Raw genomic sequence first — 13,547 nt, forward strand, 5'->3', positions numbered from 1 at the left:
CATGAGAGATGGCGATATGACAGAAAACATGAAAACCTGTCATTTACCATCTCGAATCTCAGCTGAGATATGGAGTAGATACTCATGGGTCAAACATCAAGTGAATGAGGGTTGCCTAAACTTTACACGCAAATAGGCCTCAGATATTCACTGATTTGGGTTTTAGCCCCCAAAGAAAAAATTTAAAATTACATTTCCAACAAAGAAAACAAATGCTAGGCTGTGCGTGGTGGTTCATGCCTGTAATTTCAGAACTTTGAGAGGCTGAGGCGGGAGGATGACTTGAGCCCAAGAGTTGCCAGCCTGGGCAACACAGGGAGACACTGCTTCTACAAAAATAATAATAAGAATATTAGCCAGGCACGTTGGTGTGCACCTGTAGTCCCAGCTACTAGGAAGGTTGAGGTGGGAGGATCGCTGAACCCAGGAGGTTGAGGCTGCAGTGAACCGTGACTGTGTCACTGCACTCCAGCCTGGTTGACAAAGTGAGACCCTGTCTCAGAAAACAAACAAACAAAAACAACAGATGCCTTTTACTGAATGAACACGCTTTGCTCTGTTGGTTCTGAAATGAGCCAGCAACATTATATAGTATTTGCTGTTATTAAACAGTATCATCTAGAAAACACAAAAGTCTAATTATACTTTCTTCTTGGCCACTGTAAAAATTGAATAATGTAAAGATATGTGATTGGCTAGTTAGCCAGTATTTATTAATACCAAATATAAGAAAACAGAATAAAGACTATGGAAACTGTCAAAAGCTTTTTGTCCTACTAGTTGATGGGCTATGTACAAAAAAAGCACTCCTGGCATTTTTACTGGTGAGGCCTTCCCATGCCTAGCACCTCACTGCAGTCACCGTAATGACTTCTAAACTTCACAAGTCGGGTTTATAAGTTACTTCATTTTCAATACTGAGGGCTGTTCAAGCTTCTTCCCATTATCAAATTTACGTTTTTGCCGTAAGCAGCACTTTGATGTATATCAAACTCTCTTATAAAAGAAAAAAATATTTTTTCCCTTATTTGATAACAGAATGGGGAAAGTGGCAGGTACTCCATTTTTTTTAAAATTACATTTCCCCTACTACTACTTTTTAGAATATTCTAAAGGTAGACAAAATCCTCCCCCCGACACAAAGGTTTTTTTTTTTTTTTGAGATGGAGTCTTGCTCTGTCACCCAGGCTGGAGTATAGCGGTGCAATCTTGGCTCACTGCAACCTCTGCCTCCTGGGTTCAAGTGATTCTCCTGCCTCAGCCCCTTGAGTAGCTGGGATTACAGGTGTGCACCCAGCTAATTTTTGTATTTTTAGTAGAGACAGGGTTTCACCATGTTGGTCAGGCTGGTCTTGAACTCCTGACCTCGTGATCGGCCCACCTCAGCCTCCCAAAGTGCTGCGATTACAGGCATGAGCCACCATGCCCAGCCTTGGTTTTGTCTTAAATTATCATAGCATTACGTATGCTGACACATAGCAAAAGAAAAAATAATATGGACAGGAAACTTCCCTCTTGCCATTCTTCTACCCTATGTAGGAATCCACTCCACATCAAAGTTGGGAGTTAGTCCATCCCTGGCCAGTACCAACCAAAGAAAGGGGGCACAATAAGCAGAAGTTGGTAAGCTGGTACATAATGATGATTTTCTCCCCTCACTGGCATTTCTTCATCTAACTCCTGTTGGGGATTTCACAGTACTCTGTGCCTCTACTTCAAACTCTTCACAGCTGCACTTTACCCTTGATGACTGTCAGCTTCTTCCATGGCCAACCTCACACTGCTCTAAATCCTGAGACCTCAGGATTTACTCAAGCTCCTGAGGCCCACATACTCTCTACCACATCACACTGCCTCATCTTCCACCCTGAAACCATCTCACTTTCTCGTGGCAGCCTTATTTGGAGGGACTATGCAAATGCATAAATTGTTGGTTTTATCCCTTCTGTTATCATCACAGATCCACCCAGCATCTCACTTCCTTTCACTTTACACTTGGACTGTATTCAGTAGTGACACATTTCACAACTTAATGAACACCTCTAGATATTCTGAGAAGCCACCATGTTCACCCAACAGTGGGGGCTACTCTCCACAGACCACACATACCCACAAAGGAGGATCAGTCTTTAATAGAGGTGAACCCTTAACCCTAAGATTAGTACTCTTCATATGAATGCAAGATTCCAGTCCCTCCTTTAACAATATCACCCAGTGGGGCACAGTGGCTCACGCCTGTAATCCCAGCACTTTGGGAGGCCAAGGTGGGTGGATCACAAGGTCAGGAGTTCAAGACCAGTTTGGCCAAGATGGCGAAACCCCGTCTCTACTAAAAAATACAAAAATTAGCTGGGCATGGTAGCGGGTACCCATAATCCCAGATACTCAGGAGGCTGACGCAGAGAATTGCTTGAACTGTGCCTGGCCTTGGTTTTGTCTTAAATTATCATAACATTATGTATGTTTGCAGTGAGCAAACATACATAATGCTATGTATTATGTTTCAGTGAGCTGAGATCGTGCCACTGCATTCCAGCTTGGGTGACACAGAGAGATTCTGTCTCAAAAAAAAAAAAAAAAAATCACCCATGAGCTAATATTTGGGTATGTTACAGGAAGTAGAACTCAAGATTTAAACCTATGGACATCAATGAGGACATCCAGGCACCTCTACACTCAAAGCAGTGACTGACTACCCTAACAACTTTCCCTTCCATGTTCCTGCTCCATCTCAGGGCATTTTCATAAGACTATTAGAGTGATAGATCACAAATGCAGAACACTTTGATGTTAGCAAAGCATCTAATAGTCACTCAAAAACATATCTAACTAAGCAAGATGGGAAACCCTGGAGCAAGTGATGATTCACTTTAGTGGCCTCAGTGACTGAATGACCACACCCAAAGGCACTAATATCATGGAAGAACAACATTGACCTGAAGAGAGGTCCTTGGAACAGGCCTTTGCACATTTGTTCTTGGTCAATGTTTCATCAAGGTGTGCTTGTAGCATTTACGAATAATTCACAGCTGAAAGGAGATAGTTAATTAATTGGAAGACAGAATAGAGATTTATTTAAAAGACTTAAATAGGCTAGAATGACAGCCACAACTGACCAAAAGAACATCATCCACCTCTCCAAATTAACAGATAAAATCTTGCTTTCAGTTGTAAATAATCTATGTATGTGTGGATAGGACAGTGTCATCACTTGCTTCATATTCAGTTGTTTACTGAACAGAAACAACTCATCCTGTTTGCAAGTTCTGCCAGTGATTCTGTCCTCAGACTCTGGGTGGGTAAGGCTTTCAGCCATAGACATTCAGAGTCATATCAATTTACCATCCTGACTTCAGACCAGGGCTTTCTTTTACTCTGGGTTCAAGCACCTGTCTTGGGTCCTACCTCATTTCAGTAGTTGACTCTATAACTCATTCTTTTGGACTCAATTCTTTGCATTAGCTTCTGAAGTCCCTGTACATCTGCATGGCTCTCATCTGGCCTCATGACATGCCTAGCCAGACATTTCCACTGCCAAACATCTATCCATCTACACAACCACCTATAGAAGAGTTTCCTCTGCACTAAGCCTTGCCAGATTATCTGAAACTCCTCCTGTTTACTCTGCTGCTGGTACCATTCCCATGAGCATGCCCCAACTCATGGATCTGTTTGTTCTCTGGATCCCCATCTGGTCTATATTCTGGATCTGAAGCTATCCCATCCAGCTACTGACAGAAATCCAGATCTTCTATATAGCATGGGGAAAGGAGATGAGTTTCAAGCAATTCATACCTAAGAAGTTCTGAGAATCTTTATCAAATATAAGCTCAATGCAAGCTGAAGATATGATAAAGTGAATTGATGAGAGATGTAATATTGGTCTGCATCAGTATAGCATGGACTGATGCGGAAAATGTGTGTCCAACAAGACCTGATAGTAACCCCTTACTCTACACTGATCAAATCATCCTCTAAGTACTGTGTTCATGTCCAAGTGCCATGTTTTCAAAAAGACGGTGATATAAAGGGAATGCATCCAGGAGGAAGTGACCAGCATGATGGAATTCCTGACACCAGCTAATGCAAGAAAGTTATAAGAACTAGGGCTCTTGGACTAGGAAAAAAGGATTTTTCAGGGATTGGGTTTTCAGGTACTGAAGGGCTCTCAAATGAAAGATGACCTAGAGGCTTGTATCACAAGAGACATCTTGGGGGTCTGCAGGAACACAGCAGAAGAGGTGGACTGGAGCACTAAGTGCTTGTCCCATCTCCTCTCCAGACTTAGGTGACCGGGCATCTCTAGCCTCAGTTTCCCCCAAAGACTGAGAGGGTATGATTTCCAAGGCCTCTCCCAGCTTTCAGAGTCCACAATTCCTCTTCTTTACATAAACCTCAGTCTGAGAAAGAAGACAGGCATGGCCTTGCCTGCTCTGGGGACTGGGACAAGAGACTAGTTCTTAGATCTTCCAAATGGCCTCTTCCAAGAAAATTAAACTGACTAAGTATTGAGTGAAACAAGGGGTTGCAAGTTTTATGTTTTGGTAAATGTAAATTACAGAAATTCCCAAGTTGAGGTATATTAGGCAGAAAATGTCCCCTCAAAGGTATTTCTAATCCCTGCAACCTGTAAATATTACCTTATATGGCAAAGATGTGATGAAGTTAAGGATTTGAGAGGAAGAGCTTATTCTGAATCATGCAGCAGGCTCTAAAAGCCATCCCAGGTATCCTTATAAGAGGGCTGCAGAGGGAGACACACAGAGGAGAAGGCAATGTGAGGGCAGAGGCAGAGACTGGAGTGATATGGCCACAAGTCAAGGAACACCTGCAGCCACCAGAAGTGGGAAGACAGGAAACAGATTCTCTCCCTCTCTGAAGGTACTGTGGCCCTGCTGACACCTTGCTATTGGACTTCTGACCTCTTAAACTGTGGGGGAATAAATCTCTGTTGTTTTTAGTCATCAAGTTTGCAGTAATTTGTGACAGCAGGCATAGTAAGTGAATAAAGAAGCTTTTCTGCTTAAATAAAATTTTGTTGTGGGCTAAAAGTGGGCAGTAATAACCTTTTAAAGGAAAAGCTTAAATTTTTATGTATTTTTATGGCCTATACGACACCAGTCTTAGAAAACGGCAGCTCTACTCTTAAAAGTGTTTACGGGCACTGGCAAAAGCATCTTTTAAGCCATTCTTCACACATATTTTATTAATAATCTTTCCTTCACATGCAATTTCAGCAGACAATAAGTCTATGCAAGGCAGACAACCAAATGATTCCAACTTCTACACAGCAGGCCTGGCTGAAGCAAAACAAATTATGCAGTATCTCATGGCTACAGGAGAAAGCCTCCATGTAAAAACAAATGGTACAAAGTATGCAGGTGAGAGCTCATCTTGTCTCTCCATTGTAACGTGGGCAGCATTTCTCCCTATTCTCTCCTGGCAACATCCAGCTTTTGTCATATGGAAATGATGAATGCTACTCAGAGGAAGAATCTAAGAAAATGATTACCAAGTCTGGGAGGCAGCAGTGGAAAGAAAATGAGTGTCTCATGGGCTTCCCCTACTCCCACTGCCTGCAGAAAGAAAGCCACCCCTGCAAGTCATTTGCACACTGTCACAGGGCGACCACCTTCCAGGGCCAGGTCAGGTTAAAGAGGTGATCTTCTTTGCAAGGTTTCCAATTGTTCCTTGATAAAAACACCATTACTACTTTTAAAACATAAATAAAGGAGAAAGTCCTTTTAAATTCAGTGAAGATAACATGAAAGATTTAAATTAAATTACCAGTTAAGTTACATGAGGCTGATAATGATGGTTTCAGGACAAGAGAGCAGCCACAGTGGAGGAGAAAGAGAAGGATGATGCTTCAAGTGTGAGATATGCTTCTGGATCTTGCTGCTTCCTAGATGTTAGTCCTCGGGCAATTTGTTCCCCTTCTATTGAGCTTTATTTTCCTCTCATACTACATGGGGCAACTGAATAAGATAACATTGAGCCTAAAACTGTGGCTGGCCTACCGATGTTTAAGGAATGAATGAACTGTTCTATATCCAGGACTAAACAAGGAACCCTCAATTTTCCTCAGATCACAATGAAAATGTTATTATCTGCAGTCATTCTAGATCAGTTATCAATATCCTCCTAAATTTAGAATGTCTAGGAAGAGGGTTTTTTTTTTTGAAATTCAAATTGGCAAAGGGCATATTTTTTCTTCTTAGACTGCATTTAGTTTTACAATCCAGGGATTTATGTAAAAGAAAGCTGGTCAGTTATTACAAATGATACATAACAACTATTTTTGGCCCAAGACTAAAAATGTTTGCCTTTCTGTCTAAAACAGAATTCTAAGCATGTCCCTGCCTCCTAAACATATACACACACGTGCATGCATACACACACACACACCCATGCATGCATTCTTGCTCTTTCTCTCCCTGCCCTCAAGCCAAAGCCATTTCCTTTTCCTGGTATGCAGTCACCAAGAAAGTGAGTTGTGTGAAACGTGACACACACACACACACACACACACACACACACGCACTCTTGCTCTTTCTCTCCCTGCCCCCAAGCCAAAGCCATTTCCTTTTCCTGGTATGCAGTCACCAAGAAAGTAAGTTGTGTGAAACGTGACCCTTACTCAGTTATATAATGAGGCTGGATTCCATTGCCCGATCAGCAGCAGAAGGGGTCAATCTGCGTATAAGGCTAAGAAAGGTAAATGAAGAATGTAAGCTACTTTGGCTTCCTATAGCTTCTGAGGCTGGCAGCCTGCAGTACATGTATCAGGGAGGACCTGAGGAACAATTCCTGTCTGTACATGGGAGCTGCCCTGTCCCGTGTCCATGGGTTGAGAGGCACCACAAGCACCTGAGTCCAGCCCCTGCAACCCGCCCATGCCTATTCAGGAAGCAATGGCTCCCGCAGATGGCAGGGAGTTATGCTTATGCTGTTCTTCCCTTTCTCTTCTTCACTCTCTCCCTTACTTCCCTAAGGCAACCAGCACACACACTGGGGTGGTACACCCCAAAGCCAACATCACCCTATTCACACTAGAGACATCCTTATGTCACCCCAGCAACCAGCATTGTGAAGCCTTTGGATATCCCATGTGAACATTGCTGGCCTCTGACCCCAGAAATCTTATTCTTCCCACAAAAGAAAAAGCTTGTATGAATTAACTTTCCCACCTCTTAACCAGCTGCATAGAAATCATGTGAACATGGCTTTAAAGGTGAATTCCTGATGCAGCCTCAAATTTCTAACTCTCAATTACTTAGAACTAGATTTTTCCCCCACAAGACAATTATCCCCACAATAAGAATCTAAGATATTTTTTATCATTTATCTTGGGATTTATTAAAATCAAAGAAACACTGAAAAATGTAGCAACTTCCATGTACATTCTACCTTAACAGACCAACACATTTCAAAGAATTCACTCACTCAGGGGCAAAAGAAACAATTCTAAGGCAGGAGGTAATTTTTCTTTTTGCTTTGCTTCTTGAATGACAATTTTTGTTTTGGAAGGCCTCTGTGTCTAGCAAATAGGCAGTATGTATGTGGCTGTATTTGTGGCCTGAATGCAGCTGTCTAAACCCTGCAAACAGTTGGAATGACACTATAGGAATTCCTGGTCTCCCTGAAACTGCAGAAATGGCAGGGGCCTCTCTCATGGCAGGCACTGAAATACTTTTAATCACACCAGACAAAGGCCATCCAGGATGCATGGAAACCAAACTTCTCTCCTCGGCCCTCTGAGAGTAGTTACGACCAAATTAGATTATTATTTTCATCAAATCCTTTTAAATCACGAAATGGAATGACTCAATTTCATCAGCTTTTTATACAAAAAGCACATTTTTGTTCTGATATAACTTGATTACATATTTTTCAAATTTTAAATGAGTATGGGTTTCACATTTTAAAAATACACCTTATACATTTAAAGCAATGGTATCTGGAAACCAAGCTCAGAACTGCAACACTCAAGAATCCTTGAAGATTCTGTGGGATAAAAAACAGAATCTTCCCTTAATGTTTCCCTTGTGCACTACTGCTTCTCCCTCTTTTATCTTTGAACTCTCTTTGCCTGCCCAGATTACTTCATTTTTAAGAATGATCTGTTCATCTGTCTGCTTGAAACTTTGTACTTTTGGAGAGAAAGTCAAGGAATGATGGTCTTATCACTGCATAATGCTATTAACAAGCATGGTTTCCACTCATTCATGCCTGCTCAATGTTTTAAGAGGGCCTCCTATGAGCCAGGCACTAGGCTTGGCACAGAGGATTCTGGGCTGACAAAGCCTGAAGTTCCACAGGGAACACTGCTATTAAGTCATTGCATAGATAACGACTCAACCACAATGACAGCTTTGAAGCATCCCTGGCAATAGGGGAACCCCATTCCAGACTGGGTCTGTAGGGAAGTGTCAAGGAAGACCTCTCAAAAAAGTAACAAACACTGCTTTCTTAGAATTTACAAAACTTTAAAACATAAGGGACACAAATATATTGTTTCAAACATTATATACATTCCAAAGTGTAAGGTGGGGTATGGGAAGGGAAAAGCTCTGGCCCAGACAGATCTGAGTAGAATACTTACTATCACTACAGTACCTCGAGCCACTCATGGCTCCCTCACAGGACTGCTGTCATGGTGAAGTGTAACAGAGATGATATAAAGCACTCTCCATAGCAGAAGTTCAATAAACCATGGATACTAATTAATACAGAATGAAGACTAACTTGTCTTTGAGCTTTAACATGTCCAAATAAAGCTGATTTTCCACATAGGGTTCTGTCTCTACAAAAATATTCAACTAAAAGGGGAAACTTAAAAATCCATTTGAAGAACAAACGCTGTGACTTTGGTAATTTTTCTCCACCGGGGTTAGCCAACAGGTATCATTTACTTATACAATGGATGTACATCCTATATTAGATTCTTCTGGATAGGTAAACACAGACAAAAAGATAAGCTGATGTATCCATGTTCAACAGTGTTCTACCAGCAACAGGAAAAGGTTCTGAAAGTGGAACTTCTAGAAAAGAACTGTTAAAACAGCAAACTCCTCTAAGGCAATGACTGTTTCTCAGGTCAGTAACCACTTGACTGAGAAGAGTGTGCAGGCGGACCCCTTTAGACTCATTCCGTCCAAGCGGCATTTCTACTCCTGTGTAGCTTCTTACTTTGGGTTCCCTGAGCACTTACAGACACCTGCACGATGGGGTCAGTCACCCATGTTCACTCTTTTGTAGACACTCATTGCTCCCTCAGTCCCAATCCATAACTGGCCTTATCTAGCATTCTTTAGAGTGGTGGCCAACAGCTCTTTTTTCCATTTTAATTCAAGACCCAAGTCAGAAAACAAACAAAAAAACATATTTGGTTTGTGTTTTTAAATTTAAAAATGAGTAAATTTACTTGGTCCTGGGGAAGGGACTGCTTTACTGATAAGATAAATGAGACTTGGAGAGGAGAAATGATTTGTCTAAGGTCGAAAAGCAATTTAACAGCAGAAGTGAAGCAAACTTTAACACTATTCCATTCAGTGCCCCCACACTCCACTAACTGAGCCCTGCTGTTTGCCTGGCATGGGGCCAGGACAGGGAATCCAAATGAATGGACTCCCCCATCCTGTGGTTGCAGGATTCACTGCCTGAGTTAGACAGAGCAGGGCACGTCCTGCAGTCTGGGGCAACCCCCAGGCATTTCTTTGGGCTCCCCTGAACAACACTGCCCTGAGGGGGCTCCTGGCACCCACAGGCTCTTGCCTGCTGTGGACCTGGCCTAGTCCAGAAGGGTCACTGTGTACTGACCTCCCATGGGGGCAGCGTTTGCCAATCCCTGGCTTCCACAGTCAAAATCTGAGTGCATGTGGATTCTAAAAAGGCTCCTTCTGCCTAGTCCTAACTAGAGCTGCTTAATTTCCCCAAGTCCCCCTGGTTTCTATGAGCTGAAAAGCCCATGACTAGCAGATCACAGGCTGTCCTGCAGAAGCTAGGTGCCTGCATGGGGTCAAAGGTCAGGAGTTACTCACCATTGTTCCAGAACAATGTTTCAGGTAGTACACTTCCCTAACTTACAGACAAACTGGCTGCTTTCAGAATGGCTCTAGTTTAGGAAGAAAAGCCTCTTTTGCACTCAAATCAAGAGGAGAAATAACCCCAAGTCATTCTGAGATGATGAAGGGGCAGCCCCAAAGTGGCCAGGGAATTGAGGAACATAACTCAGAACAGCTGAAAAGTTACACCCAAGGCAATGTGGTTGGGCAGAGTAGTGGGGGCTGAAAAGGAAGCCTGGGTGGCTAGCGAGAGCTGCAAGGTTCAGCCTTTCACTGGGGAACTCAAGGTGCCTGGGAGATAGAAGTACAGGCAGAGAAGGCTTAGCAAACATTCAGAGAAAGAATGCATTCACAGCTCCTTCTCACACCCCCTCCATCTCAGTTTTTCTGGATAGCTCAGCCCTCAGTCAGAGCTTCAAAGCCCCTTCTGCACAGCTCTCTCAGGTTGTACCACAATTACCTGAGTACTAGTTAGTCACATTCACTTTTGTCTCAACAGAGTCCAGCATGATGTCTAACACCCAGTGGGAACCAAAAAATGTTAAGTTAATGAAGGAATGACCTGCTACACAGTGGCTGCAATCAAAGATACCACTCAGGCAGAGGTGAGCAGCAGCCATCTGAGAGTAGAGGAAAAACAACGATGAATGGACTGAAGATGACCTCCTTGACCAGCCTGAGGACAGGTGCTCCCCATTCCCCCCCAGCACGAAGGCTCCTCAGCCATGGGACAGCTGTTCCATTCTATTTCTGTGGTGGGAGCCATAACTTATAGTCAAAACATATGTTCCCATAAATTACCAGAATTGAGTGTTACAACTAAGGGAAGGCAGAAAATAGTGGGTCCGCTAAGGAAGATAAGATTTTCTTTCTATTTCACATACCAGTTCCATCTCCAATTCAACCTCTCTCTCAGAAATCTATGGACTCAGAATTATAATCCCACACTGAAAGTGGACTTCATCCTGGGTTCCAACAGGAAGCCCTTTCCAATTCACAAGGCACATGCTCTCAGTGCAAAACTTGCCAACTTACTTTTTCCACGTCTAGATCAGCATCCTGTTTCTTCAAAAAAACTGTAGAAGAAGAAAAAAAATAGTGAGACATCAAAAGGGAACCAAGTACTCTCTGCCTACAAACCACCCACAAAGCACCACCATAGAATTTCCATTTGTTGCAGACAATCAATTTGGCCACAAATTTTTTTCTCATTCACACAATTGCTAAGTCACAGTTGCCACAAACACCTGCCTGAAACTGCAAAGACCTGGTCTTATACCACCAAAAGAAGCTATCATGTGATTTTAACTTTCTGGAACCAAGAAAGATAAGGATGGTGACCTTGTGTACACACACCACACAAACACACACTTCCCTTTTTCAGAGTCTCTACAAGTCATCCATGGTTGGGGCACAAACTGAGTCTTCCAAGGGCTTTCTCAGTTTATCTCTTGTATTAAAATACCCCAGCACCCAGCCCATACCTTTCCCACTTCCTATCTGACTGTGAGTGGGCCTCACTGTCAAAAAAGCCCTTTGGGGATGGCCCCTGGTTCCCATCAGCTGGGGTTCCCCTCTGCAGGAGGTTTGCCAACCCACCAGCCTGCACTAACTTATCCATGGAACTCCACCTCCGGGATTACCTTAGAACCTTGTGTGCCAAACCCCTGGCAAGGCTGACTGCTGGTTCTGATGACACCCATGCATGCTTCACATTAATCTTTATAGTGCCAGGAACAGGATGGCAGCTTTCCAGTTTGCTCACATACTCTGCCTACAAACAGTCAATATTATGGTACTTCATGTATTATTTGCAATTTTAGCTGAATAAAGCTGCAGTTTTAATAAGGTATATAAAGAGAACAATAAAATAGTTGAATGGAATTATGTTTACAACAATGTGTTAGGGCAGAAAGTGAGAGCTTTATGAAATACGAAAAAAAGGCAGAAACAATTTTTGCTATCTTAGTAGAGACTCTTAAGCTTTTCAGTGTCTCTCAGTATGTTCATGATGGACAATTTAAAACACCCCCATTATAAATTACTATTCCCATCAAAACCACCAACCCCCACCACACACACACAAGAATTTTTGCACTGTTTGGAAAGATGTATAATTAACAGTAACGTCTTTGTTTTGTTTAATGAAAGATGACTCACAATGAAGAAAAGAAAAAATGATGATGGGGAAGAGAATTTGAAACTCATATATTTTTTTCTGCAAATGGGCATTCAAATCATGAACTCACTGCAGACAAGCAAGAGAACCACCGTGGAGGTGAGAGAGAATGTGCTGATCAGCAAGCCACTGCAGCTCATGCCTTAGCAACCCACGGCATCCCATCTCTTCCTGAGTTCTGAGACATGCTGTCCTGTCCTATGGAGAAACCACCAGGCAAGATACGCCTTTTCTTTTAGCTAACCCACTGGGGATCTGCTGAGCTATATAAAATGAGAATTCTTTGCCAGAAATTTTAACTTGCTGCCCTATAATCAGGAAAGAATAAATCAACACTATAAGAACTCTTCACAAAAGGGAACATATAGAGAGTGGAAGTTTGCCTTCCATTCTTGAACACTTCTGCAGAGGCTCAGAAAAGTTCTTGCTCTAATGTATAGGTCACAATAAGGAGATTTCTATTTGCAAGGTGAGAGATTCTTTCATCAGCCACAGAAAGACCACTTGGAAAATCATTACCATTTCCAATGCAGGGAAGAAACTTAATGCCCTTCTTTTAGGCACACTGTGTAATTCCAACAACATAGGATACCCAATTTGCAATAGATTCTGAAAGAAGGAGCACTTTAGCTACCAGTACCAATAGGAAAACCGAAAACCCATTTGAAGCTGCTGACTCACTACTGCATAAGGAGTGTTATCCATCCATACGTATATACAGCAGCATAGTCCAATTTCTTTTTCAGGCTTTCGAAACAGATGGAGTTAACTAACAAAACAATATATACACCCATCATTCTGCAGCTATAAACCAAAAGGAGGACACCACAGCTTTAACTCCGAAGACTCCAAGAAAGATACTGAAGTATTTTTAGGCAGCGGCTCCATTGTTTCAAAGAGGATAAGGATGGACGAAAAATAGAATTGCCATCTAGAATAAAGAGTGGCATTTGCTTTTAAAACCATGTATATCTTAAGGCTGTCTTTCTGAAAAGTTGAGAATAAGTAAATGTTTATTCATGAATGTTTAAGTGAAATAGAGATACTTTTTATTTCAAAGACTCGTATTTCTTAAAAATCATTTTTTAAAAAATTGACCAATCATCTTCCTAAATTTATCTTTTTCCTAAATTTAATTTTTTGAAGATCCAAGTTTTAGGTTTCCAAGACTAAGGGAAGATAGGCTTCTCCCACCTCCACCCACTGTGTGTGTGTGCATGTGAGTGTAAAGATATGATATCGATATGCATATGTAGTTATATGCATATTTTATACAGTTGTCTATGCATTCAACTGTGAGC

At 42.1% G+C, this 13,547-nt stretch overlaps 1 protein-coding gene across 1 annotated transcript in view; it reads right to left on the reverse strand.

Moving 5' to 3' along the window:
• Window positions 1-11,128, reverse strand: part of FYN (FYN proto-oncogene, Src family tyrosine kinase) — a 192,260-nt gene extending 181,132 nt beyond the window's left edge. The window contains exon 1 of the mRNA XM_078369967.1: window positions 11,103-11,128. The gene's annotated coding sequence lies outside the window, so the exon portion shown is untranslated. The remainder of the gene's footprint in view (window positions 1-11,102) is intronic.
• Window positions 11,129-13,547: the final 2,419 nt, after the last annotated feature.

This window comes from Callithrix jacchus, chromosome 4 (genome assembly GCF_049354715.1).
Source record: "Callithrix jacchus isolate 240 chromosome 4, calJac240_pri, whole genome shotgun sequence".
NCBI classification, from domain to species: Eukaryota; Metazoa; Chordata; class Mammalia; order Primates; family Cebidae; genus Callithrix; species Callithrix jacchus.